Source organism: Salvelinus sp. IW2-2015, unplaced genomic scaffold (genome assembly GCF_002910315.2).
Source record: "Salvelinus sp. IW2-2015 unplaced genomic scaffold, ASM291031v2 Un_scaffold2235, whole genome shotgun sequence".
In the NCBI taxonomy this organism is placed as follows: Eukaryota; Metazoa; Chordata; class Actinopteri; order Salmoniformes; family Salmonidae; genus Salvelinus; species Salvelinus sp. IW2-2015.
This window is the reverse complement of record NW_019943565.1, coordinates 1,230-9,693: the sequence shown is the minus strand read 5'-3', so window position 1 is coordinate 9,693 and position 8,464 is coordinate 1,230. Positions and strand designations below refer to the sequence as shown.

At 41.8% G+C, this 8,464-nt stretch overlaps 1 long non-coding RNA gene across 1 annotated transcript; it reads right to left on the bottom strand.

Annotated features, from left to right (window-relative positions):
- Positions 1-1,969: 1,969 nt before the first annotated feature.
- LOC112073346 (uncharacterized) lies at positions 1,970-5,726 on the bottom strand. Its single transcript, XR_002894508.2, has 4 exons — positions 5,646-5,726; positions 5,387-5,503; positions 4,949-5,019; positions 1,970-4,066 (listed from the first exon to the last, which is right to left on the bottom strand). It is a non-coding gene; the product is annotated as an uncharacterized lncRNA (long non-coding RNA).
- Positions 5,727-8,464: the final 2,738 nt, after the last annotated feature.

Below are 8,464 nucleotides of genomic sequence, written 5' to 3'. Positions count from 1 at the left end.
GAAAGACCAGCCCGTCGCGGACCAGCCGATGTCTTCTCCAGACAGAGAACTAAACAACTTTATAATTGACGCGCTTGATAGCGACAGTGCGACTGACAACGGACCCCCCTACCAAACCTGCGGGCTCTCCTTCACTTCAGCCGAGGTGAGTAAACATTTAAACGTGTTAACCCTCGCAAGGCTGCAGGCCCAGACGGGCATTCCCAGCCGCGTCCTCAGAGCATGCGCAGACCAGCTGGCTGTGTGTGTTTAGACGGACATATTCAATCAATCCTTATCCCAGTCTTGCTGTTCCCACATGCTTCAAGAGGCCACCATTGTTCCTGTTCCCAAGAAAGCTAAGGTAACTGAGCTAAACGACTACCGCCCCGTAGCACTCACTTCCGTCATCATGAAGTGTTGAGAGACTAGTCAAGGACCATATCACCTCACCCTACCGGACACCCTAGACCCACTCCAATTTGCTTACCGACCCAATAGGTCCACAGACGACGCAATCGCAACCACACTGCACACTGCCCTAACCCATCTGGACAAGAGGAATACCCATGTGAGAATGCTGGTTCATCGTTACAGCTCAGCATTTAACACCATAGTACCCTCAAACTCGCATGCAAGCTCGATACCCTGGTCTCGACCCGCCTGTGCATATGGGTCGTGAGCTTCCTGACGGTGCCACTCCCCAGTGGTGTCATGGTAGGTGTACAACATCTCCAGCCCCGCTGATCGGCGTCATCACGGGCGCCGCCACAGGTGCTTGCTGAGTCGCTTTCTCGTGTGTGTAACTCCGCCTGTTTCACCCACACGACTTGCGGTGGCCGGATGCACGCCTCCAACTCATCAATCAAGTTTGCGGATGGACACTACAATGGTAGGCTTGATTACCAACCAACGACGAGACGGCCTACAGGGAGGAGTGAGGGCCCTCGGAGTGTGGGTGTCAGGAAAATAACCTCACACTCACACGTCAACAAAACAAAAAGAGATGCTTGTGACTTCAGAAACAGCAGAGGGAGCACCCCCTATCCACATCGACGGGTCAATAGTGGAGAAGGTGGAAATTTTAAGTTCCTCGGTGTACACATCACGGACAAATTGAATTGGTCCACCCACACAGACAACGGTTGTGAGAAGGCGCAGCAGCGCCTCTTCAACCTCAGGAGGCTGAAGAAATTCGCTTGTCACCAGTAAAGCAACTGCTGCCAACATACTGACTCAACTCCAGCTCACTTTAATAATGGAAATTGATGGGAGTTGATCAAAAATGTATCACTAGCCACTTTAAACAATGCCACTTAATATAATGTTTATATTGTACTCTATATCATCTACTGCATCTTGCCATCTTTATGTAATACATGTATCACTAGCCACTTTAAACTATGCCACTTTTATGTTTATATACCCTATCAAAACATATCAAAACAACCCTACATGGTTGTTTTGATTTACTAGACATGTGGAACAATGATTATAAACTTTACAGTGTCTGTGATTGTTAACTGATACATCTCTCGTTAGAATTGATCTGAGTTAATTAAAGGGTATTTTCCTCTGAAAGATGACTTTCCTACTTTTCTCATACTAATACAGGAACAGTATAGACTTGTTTGTGTTTCCCATTTCAATGAAGTTTGAGGACAATTCCTTCTATGATGATGTAACTATCTATAGAGGATGTGCCCAACCAATATATTCAAATGTAATACCGATCAGCTTTTCATTCATGAGTTTCATCCAAAGTAGGCATGTTAAAGGTTAGTTAGACTGCTCGACTCTAAACAGAAAATGTTGGTGGTTTCCTGTGATTACGTGGTCAGTGTCTATCTGTCATGTAGAGGCCAGATGGTAGAGTGAAAGACGAGTGGTTGAGGAACAGGGCATGTGCTTTATTAAATAGATCATGGGCAGAGAAGTGAGATGGGTGAAAATGCTGCAGTTAGTTTCAAGAGAAGTGTTGCAGCATGAGCAAAAAAAGACTGCCGTTTTTGGGGGTCTGAACTGTAAAAAACAGACTCTAAATTTTGTAGCTTACGTATATAATATATACTGTACTTTGTGACAAGTGTGTTGATACTGAGATATCTAAGCTATCTACTCTGTGAAGCCCAGCATTCAGCCCAGTCTGAAACTCAGCAGGTGAAAGAGCAAGTGTTGGAAGTGGGCAGGTAATTTATGAAGGGCAATATTGCACAGGTGTAGCCGGCTAAACAAGCATTATCAACCTCGATCGGAGATTTGAAAAGATGGTGATGTTATGTCAGAACACTTTATTGTAAAGTATTTTTAAATATACATGTTAGAAAACTATTTGCACAGTGCCTTCATTCAATTAATCAATATTAAGATGAAATGTTTATTTAACATTTATCACAACATATAGACTCTATTTAATTTGGTTTTCACTTTGTCACTACATATATTTTATACACTTAATTAGTTATACATATATGCTGGTTTCTGGTGAAAAAGTTCAACACCCTGACAACTGTGCACCGAAGGAGGGGTTGTCAGTGTGGGCTGCAGAAACATCTGTTTTAGGAGGAGGCAAAGACAGCTCTTCACACTGACCATAATGCTAAAGATCAGGAATCAAAGTTAAAATGTAAAGGTACTCGCTACCTTGTACATGCTGTGCAGACTGAAAGAGTGTATGGCTAATCTGTTTTTTATACAGTAATGTTGCTAATTTCCTGTAACAAAACACTGGAGTCACAATATTGCACAATCTGAACTTTGTAGAAAAATACATCACATAAATGATAAATCACAGAATGATAAATGATACATTTCTGACCAAATGTGATTAAAATTATACTTGGCATGGAATAATTTACAAGACATGTTTTTATATAAAACATAAATTGGCACAATAATGCATGACCACAGTCCAAACGTAAAAGTATAGAACAGTTTGAGAACATTTAGCTGACACATGATTTAAGTTACACTTACAATATACAGTACACTGGCTCAGAGTACAAATTGGTGTACACTGGCTCAGAGCACAAAACTCTTCCTGGGGTCCACACAAAACATTGAAACGTACATTCAAACTGCATGAACACAGTTATTGTCAAAGCAAGATCTGAACTACACTTAATCATGTCTGCATTTTGTGAAAAGCAATAAGAGTAAAATGTCACCAAAGATCACTTTCTGAGTCAAAAGGCAAATCAAGATCTACCACTCAGAAATGTTTCAACAGAATTTATATGGTGGTTTCCAACGTAGCCTAATTGTCACGTTCTGACCTTAGTTCCTTATTTATGTCTTTATTTTAGTTTGGTCAGGGCGTGAGTTGGGGTGGGCATTCTATGTTGTTTTTCTATGTTTTGTTCTGTATGTTAGATTTCTATGTGTTTGGCCTAGTATGGTTCTCAATCAGAGGCAGGTGTCAGTCGTTGTCTCTGATTGGGAGCCATATTTAGGTAGCCTGTTTTCTATTGTGTTTTGTTAGTACCAATCGGTACTGTTTCGGTTTTCATTTGTTCTCTTGTTCTTTTGTATTTTGTATTCATTCTCGATTAATTGATATTATGGATACGTACCATGCTGCATTTTGGTCCTCCTCTCTTCCACCAACGAAAGCCATTACACTAATAGCCATTGTGCTGAGGAGTAGGTGGCTTTATCTCACCAAACATCTGCTTTTTATGTTCACAGCTGCTATCCACTGGCAAGCTAAATAATGACCAGTTATAAAAAAATATACAGGGGAGGCACCTACATTTAAACAACAGAACAGACAATACTGGAAGAAGCTTTGGCACAGCAGTAGTATAGTAAGCACACTAATTGATTGTATTAAAAGAGGTTCCATTTGTTTTATGAATATGAATATTTACTATAATTTTGTCTCAACATCCACTGTAAGATGTAACGCCTTCTCTTGGATGTGAATTATCATGTCACCCTCTCAGTAACTTGCTGTTCTCTCTCTCCTTCATGCTGTGTTAACATCCTCGCTGGCAGCGATGTGATGTAACTGGAGTGTATAATAAACTAATGTCAGGTTAGGGTTGTCTCTAAGCAGATCCAGTTCTGGTATACCTCTTTGCTCCTCCTAGACAGGGAGAGGGAAAGAGGTAGGGAGGGAAGGATTGAGAGGAACAAGGAAAGAGGGGCAGAGACGGGGGGAAGAAAAGGTGTAGCAAGAAAGTTAAAGAAAAATAATAATGTGTTTCGTTATTAGATACTTTGTACCAGAGGAAGGAAACAAGACAGGTCTGATGCTCTCTTGTCTATTCTCATTGTTCTGCATTATGTACCTCAACAGTCAACACATCTAGAACCATTCCTAAATCTAGTGGGAGGAACCAAGAAGCCAAGCTTAAAAGTCCACTGACTTGACAAATACTGTTAAAGACACAGGAAGATCAAAGGCATTACTATACTGAACAAAAATATAAATGCAACATGCAACAATTTCAAAGATTTTACTGAATTACAGTTCATAAAAGGACATCAGTCAATTGAAATTAATTCAATAGGCTCCAATCTATGGATTTCACATGACTGGGCAAGGGCGCAGCAATGGGTAGGCCAGAGAGGGCATAGGTCCACCCACTTGGGAGCCAGGCCCAACCCTCCCACCACTCCCAGATGACCTGCAGGTGAAGAAGCCTGATGTGGTGGTCCTGGCTGGTATGGTTACATGTGGTCTGCAGTTGTGAGGCCGGTTGAATGGGTAGGTGTGTCCAAACGTTTGACTGGTACTGTATGTACAATATGAAGTGTGGCTTCTCATTGTGCAACCCAACCATATCATATGGGCAAAACTGGTTGCAGTGACATCAGGCCGGTTATCAAACTCAAGTGGTCTGTGCAACTCAATACCACATTAACCCACTGACACAGAGCTAAAGCCAACAGTTGTAGCCATGAGGCTGCCAAAGCTGCTGTATTACATCTCCTATGTTTATCAGCCTGTAGTATTATTACTAACCTGGTTATCTGTTGGTTTAATGTGAGTTATCTCTGCATACTGAATGACATCTTGCTTTCTTTCAGGTGAATCTATAAAGGCAAATAAAGTAAATTAAACATACAGTGTGGGTGGGAGTAACTGACAGATATGTACAAATGCTCACGCCCAAGACAGGTTCTACAAACACTAAGGACTCTTTTTGCACCAGAGAAGCTATAAATATTGTCAGAGTGTGCTTGTGTGTATGTGCCTTCTGCATTTTCAACATTTAGAGAAGTGGTCTGAGWYAATGCAACTGTCTGACCAAGCAGAGGAAGTGTGGAAGATASRCCACTTCATTTGACCTGCATCCGTTGTTCAGGCAAACATTTCCTACCTATTCCAAAACACGATCCTTGATAATTAAAAAAGGTTGTGCACAAGGAGTATTACCTCACCCACCTACAAGATTAATACCTGTATGTAAGTGTCCGTTTCTCCTCCTCTTAAGATATATTGCAAGTCCAACAAGTCCTGAAGCAACCAAAACGCAGGTTACAGCAATAAGAGAACCTCGAGTCCTCTCATTACCATCTAACGTAAAAAGAGAGCAAACAATATTTTAATTTAAACATTGGGATTCATAAAATGAGCTCTACCATACTTATTGCTTCATATACAAGTTGGTATTGTCTGGATATCAGCAATTTAACATTGCTACTGTACATGTTTTTACCTGCCACCTTGGAGGGATCACTCTCTATACAGGAATGTGGAAGTTTTGAACCACGGCTGTCACCTTGCTGACTGGGTTGGCAGCTCACATCTGTAGAGTCCTCTATGGTCTCTACATACCACCTTTGAGAAGGTAGTAGAGAGGTGGAGTTGAGGTGCCAGGGCCTGCTGTCTGGTTGAGGTCTACCACTCCTGGTTTACCCACGGACAAGGTCACATCTCTCCCTTCTCCGCACAGAACACAACACACTTACAGGGATGTGCTGTCATGGACTGTACTTGGAGGGTTTGGACAAAACTGGAGGAAAAAACAATAATGAAATACATGGGAAGTTGGTGAAATCGGTAACTTATCTTTGAAAAGAGGCAAGTGTGCATAATCCCATTGTTTGGGACCTTATAGCAATTAATGATGCAACAGCCATTTGATTTCTTGAAGAACTATAAACTTAACACGTTTGAAAGTCAGAAATTACATAAAGCATTAGGCCAAATACATTTAAGACTTCGTCCTTTCACAATTCCTGATGATTTATACCCTAAAATAAATTGCCCTGTCAGTGAGTCAGGTTTGGTAGGCCTCCTTGCTCGCACACGCTTTTTCAGTTCTGCCACAACGACATTATTCTATAGGTATTGCAGGGTCAGGGACTTTGTGATGGCCACTACCAATTACTCTTGACTTTGTTGTTCCTTAAGCATATTGGCACACACTTTGGGAATGCTTAATCGCTTGGGTGCCCATGTTGCCATTTGGAATAGACCCATTTGCGACCAAACTCTAAGTTCCTGACTGATGTCTTGAGATGTTGCTTCAATATATATCCACATAATTTTTCCTGCTCTCATGATGCCCATCTTATTGTGTGCAGAGTGCACCAGTCCCTCCTGCAGCCAAAGCACACCACGACATGATGCTGCCACCCGTGCTTCACGGTTGGGATGGTGTTCTTGTGGCTTGCAAGCCTACCCCCTTTTCTCCAAACATAACAATGGTCATATGGGCAAACAGTTGCTATTTTTGTTTCATCAATCAGAGGGCATTCCTCCCAAAAAGTTATGATCTTTTCCGCATGTGCAGTGCAACTCATTTTCGCTAAGGCTATTTTTCTGCGTTTTTGGAGCGGTGGCTTTTCGCTTGCCCTGAGCGGCCTTTCATGGGTGATTGTCGAATAAGGCTTTGTTTACTGTGTTGGATATAGATACTTTTGGTACCGTTTCCCGTCTACATCTCACAACGGTCACTTTGCTTGTTGTTCTGGGATGATTTGCAACTTTCTGCAGCCAAAGTACCCATGTGTGTTATACTTGCGTTACTATTGTTTAATGTTTCTATCAGCAGATTTGAAATTGCCCCAAGGATGAACCAGACCTGTGGAGGATCTACCAATTTTTCTCTTCTGCAAGTCTTTGGTGTTCTGTTTTAGATTGTTTCCCTTGTGTGTCAAGTCAAGAGAGTCCACTGGCGTTTTGAAGGTTAGGCTCTTGAAGATACATCCCACAGGTATCACCTCCAAGTGCTGCTCAATGTGTGTCAAACCTAGTCGAGAAGCTTTCTAAAGCCATGACATCATTTTCTGGAATTGTTCCAGCTGTTTCAAATGCAACAGCTTATTCAAACTTAGTGTCAATGTAAACATCTGATACCACTGGGAGATTGTGAGTACACGTGAATTATAAATGAATAACTCTTGCACAAAGTAGAATTCCATTACCGGACTTGCCATAACCTATATTCTTCCTTACACAAGGAAATTTGGTCTGAAGTGGTTAGAAGAAAACGAGTTGTTTAATGCACCTCCACACACTAAGTGTATGTAAACTTCCGAACTTAAGACTGTCAAAGCCTCATGAGCTGTAGTCCCACCCGTTCAAGAAGAACCCATCAGCTTGTTTTTAACTCAAGTGTTTGTAAACAAAAAATTGTAAACAAACACAGTATATAGTCTAAAACATGGTTCAACTATAATTGTTATTTAATGGTTGCATCAGTCCTTGGATGCACAGCTCTGGTCTATGAATTTGGAGTGGTTACATTTCTCACCCTCACTCAGCTTTTTACCGAACCAATAAAGTGACCACTTTGTATTGTTTCTACTGCTGATTTCTACTGCGACCCATCACATCAACACACACCACACAGCACACACACACACACACCCACCCACACACACACACACACACACCACAACAATGTGTCAGTCTTACAGTACACAGTCAGCTGAAATATAACGTGGTCGTCTTCTCTCCATCTCCATCCTACATTCTCCACAGTATAAACCCCAAATCATCTATTTGTAGGTCTGACAAAGTGAAAGACTCCAGTAACGATTGTTCAGAAGGCGGTTTTTAAATCTCTTCACGAAGGTTGGTTTATGACTTTGGTTTACCGAGGGTACACCTGTGCATGTTGCCAAGGTGTCCATAAGAGTAAAGTGCCAGACTTCAACACTTTTCTGGAAATGGAGAGAGACTTTCCCACGATGCCTGTTCACCTGGCCGAGTCTCAAGGTTGGGCTGAATGCGTGTGGCTGCACAGAGTACTGTGGAGAGAAAGAGAGACCTTAAATATCAAGCATGGTTTGAAAATAGTGCAGAAGAAGTTCCACATTCATTGGGAGTAATTTTGTATCAGCTGTCACCAAATGCTTTGGCGTCTTTTTGTAGTGAGTTGTGTTTTTACTCGTTTTTGCAATAAATGTGATTAGCATTTGCTATTTTGTGTGGAAGCAGATGATAATAGTGTTGTGCTTGAGTCGCCTTGGGTTGGGTTGATTTAGAGGAGGGGTTACCCATTCCCCTGGGCATGGTGACACAGGG